Consider the following 3,924-nt stretch of genomic DNA (forward strand, 5'->3'; position numbering starts at 1 on the left):
CGAACTTCTCTCTTTCCCTCCTACTAAGCAATTCTTCCATTAATAATGAAAACTCAGCAAAATCAGGATCAAAAATTTTAACAGGGGGCAGCTGGGTAGCTCAGTGGATTAAGAGTCAGGTCTAGAGACAGGAGGTCCTAGGTTCAAATCCAGTCTCAGACACTTCCCAGCTGTGTGACCCTGGGCAAGTCACTTGACCCCTATTGCCCACCCTTACCACTCTTCCGCCTATGAGCCAATACACAGAAGTTAAGGGCTTAAAATAAAAATAAATAAAAATAAAATAAAAATAAAATTTTAACAGCATGCTTAAATTCCTTAATAACTTCATGAGGCTCATCAAAAAAACAAGGTGTTCTCCATTTAATCGAATTCAAATCAGCTAATGAAAACTGCTTTTGTTTGTAGATGCATAACCCCTATATCTGGTGTTAAGTAGGCCAAATCACACAAAGGAAACAATGAAGCAGCTTTATTGTTCAATGCCTCAGTTTCTCTATCAAGCCTAGAGAAATTTTTGGATGTTTCAGCACCTCCCTCTGCTTGCTGACCACTTGCATTAACATTGCTGTGATCAAGAACACCACAATAACATTGTTTCATTTCATCCAATTTAGCTTGCTAATAAAACCATTTGCTTTAATTCAGGATCTCTAAACACCATACAAACAATAGCTATAAACAACAGCCAGTAGAATCCACTTAAATTTGTAAAGACATCCAAAAATAACCAATCCTATAGCTATATAAGAACACATACTTCTTAAAGTAATTTGCATAATCGGTGACATCACATGCCAACCCAAAACATAACAGTACCCTGGGATGACCACCAGGAGAAAGTATGGTACCAACAATAAGTTGGCATATGCAGCCTCTAACAACCATGTAACCATACTAGCTAACAGGAATGCCCTGGAAACAATATTGTGAAGTATAGAGGCTCTAAAATTCCCAGCCACTTTGATATTTCAAAATGTCTCAGAGAAAAAAAAATGCTGCCAAAGTTCTACTAGGCTGCTGGCTTGAGTGACAGCTCCTCCAGCAGTTTAGCCTTAAAATTCCACTGTCAGTCTGGTAAAGGTTCAAAGCTGTTGGCCCTTCCCAACTGGCTTCACCAAAGTACTCCCAACAGGATTCAAACCTTCCCGCAAGCCTCAACTGACAACAAAGATCCACAGTAAGTTTAAAACCAAAGCCTTTGATTTTACAAGGTTCACACTATCTGGCTTAGCCAAACTATAATAGGAGTATTTGGGAGATGGGATTAGATGGGATTAAATGAATTACTTTGGGCTAATATTAAGTTTACATACTGTGGGTGAAAAGGCCTAACAGACAGCCCTGACCAGCTCAAAGCCTGGTCTAGGACCAGCACACAGATAATCAAAGTCACAGTAAATAAAAGGTATAGTTTATTTCCAAAGGGAGAGGTTAAGAGGGAAAGGGGAAAATCCCTGACACTAATTTTATTAGCTAAGTACCCCAGTATCTAAAGCCTTCTCACAAAGGGTCTTCAGTGATCTGATTTCCTATTCATCACCTTTTCCTAGCTAATCTGTAAACCCAGTCCGTGTTCTAGATATCCTGCACTAAAACTCTCTCTTGGTTGTTACTAGAGATACTGGTCTATAACAGATCAGGCAGGGCCCCAGGGAAAGGCCCTAAGTCCAACTGGGCTCAGACCTCTGCTTACTGATGGCTGAATGTTGATACAGACTAATGACAGGTTTTTAGGATCTTCTTCCAGGACACACGGCTGAAGGACAGCAACACAGGCAGCAATAAGGATAGGATCTGTAAGTTAAGTTTTGTAAGGATTTGCAAGAAGCCATGCCTTTGGGCAGGGTTTCCAGTTGGACACTTGGAATCTTGGGAGATTCCTGATGCCATGCTAGGGCATGAGACCAATCATCATTTGGACTGTGCCCTATATAAGGGAGAGCCTGGACCCAGGGATTCATTCTGGAGTTGGGGATCCAGGGTAGTTGGGGTCAAACCTTTTTCTGCAAAATTGATTTGTCTAGCCAAGTATCAACCAGCATACCTAAAAGTTACAGGGTTACTACTGAACTTTAGGGTTAATTATCAGCATCCATCAAATTATCAAAGAAGATTTATCCATCTAAATATCATCATTCAAGCTGCAATTTAATTTGTCTATAGGCAGGCAGTGTCCACCAAAGCAGGCCAAATAAGGCCAGTGTGCCTTTCTGGCCCAGCTCAGCTATCAACATTCTGAAGCTGTTAGATTATATACTTTGAGTTAAGCTTATACTTCATTTAGGGATTCCTAAAACCCTCTTCCCTTCTCTCAGTTCCCCTTGTTGTTTGATTACGTCAAGTAAAATCTTTATTTATAAAACTCAAACTAGTTACTGACCTTTGTTGGTTGGCCTGACAACAAGACAGCTTCAAAGGAGTTTTAGGGAATTTGAAGGGATAGAGTGGGATCCAGCTTTACACTCTGAGGTTGAGATTAAGTACCATCATCAATATTAATGGGGCAGCTGGGTGGCTCAGTGGATTGAGAGCCAGGCCTAGAGACTGGAGGTCCTAGGTTCAAGTCCGGCCTCGGACACTTCCAGCTGTGTGACCTTGGGCAAGTCACTTGACCCCTATTGCCCACCCTTACCACTCCTGGGCCAAGGACGGTCCCTAGCCCGGATGAAAAAGGAGGAGGGTTGGGCGTGGGGCTAGCAACCCCACCCTGTAAAAACTACATCTGCTAAAGAAACTGCAACCTTAAATAGGGGCAGCTGGGCTAGCTCAGTGGATTGAGAGCCAGGCCTAGAGACGAAAGGTCCTAGGTTCAAATCCGGGCTCAGACACTTCCCAGCTGGGTGACCCTGAGCGACAGTGTGACCCACTGCCTACTGGTTGTGGCCCTATGCTCCTAGAATGGAGTCCCAGGATAAAAAAAAAAATCAATATTAATAGTCAGATGCGTTATTGATCATCATTGAAATTCTAATAATATCAGTTAAACATCAATTGATACTAGGAGGCTAGTCTTCCTGAAGAACCATATTGTGATTGGTTGAGGGGATTCTATGGGAAGTTTAGTTGAATTATCTGACTTCCTGTTTATACCAAAGCAAAGTTTAAAGCTACTCTACCATCTAGGGTTTTTTGCTTTACTCTTCCTAACAAATTTCATCATTTCCATCAAGTCTCTCAATGATCATAACAGATCAAACCCTCAGGACATGGCATCCCCTCCCTCCAGATTCACATCCAGAGAGAGACAGACCCAACAGTCTGAGTTTCAGCTTAATCCTTTGCAGCATTCCAGAATCTTTCCCTGTTGGTCTCATGCATCTGTCCTCTGCAAACCTATGTCTTCCTCCTAAACTTATCTCTTCCTTATAACAGCATGCAGAAAAGTTCATTAATGGAAGACTGAGGAATAAAGAAATGGGAATAATCAAACATAGTAACATTTAGTATTCAGTAAGTCCAAAGATGACAAGGATGATGGGGTAAATATTCCCTATTCAAAACAAAGTGCTAGGAAAAGTGGAGAGTCGCGACAGAAATCAGGCTTAGTACAACAGCTGACACCAAATACCAAAATAAGTTTCAAATAGATACTAGGGGTGCATATAAAAGGTCACATTATAAACAAATTGGAATATGGATGGAAATACCTTTCACAACTAGAAACAGAGATATGACAAAAGATCAATCAATGACTTGGGAAAAGACACAGCTGCTAGTATAATGCTTCAAATGAGCAGACAAGACAAAGCTGAAAGAGATCGTTATACCAGTGGATAAAATCAATTCAAAAAGAATCTTGACAGGCTCAGGCAATAGGCTGCATAGAATAAGATGAAATTCAATAAGGAAAAATTTTAAATCCTACATTTGGATAAAAAGAAACTCTATAACTTCACTAGTGTATGGTAGGAGAAGAATGAA

This window comes from Gracilinanus agilis, chromosome 3 (genome assembly GCF_016433145.1).
Source record: "Gracilinanus agilis isolate LMUSP501 chromosome 3, AgileGrace, whole genome shotgun sequence".
NCBI lineage: Eukaryota > Metazoa > Chordata > Mammalia > Didelphimorphia > Didelphidae > Gracilinanus > Gracilinanus agilis.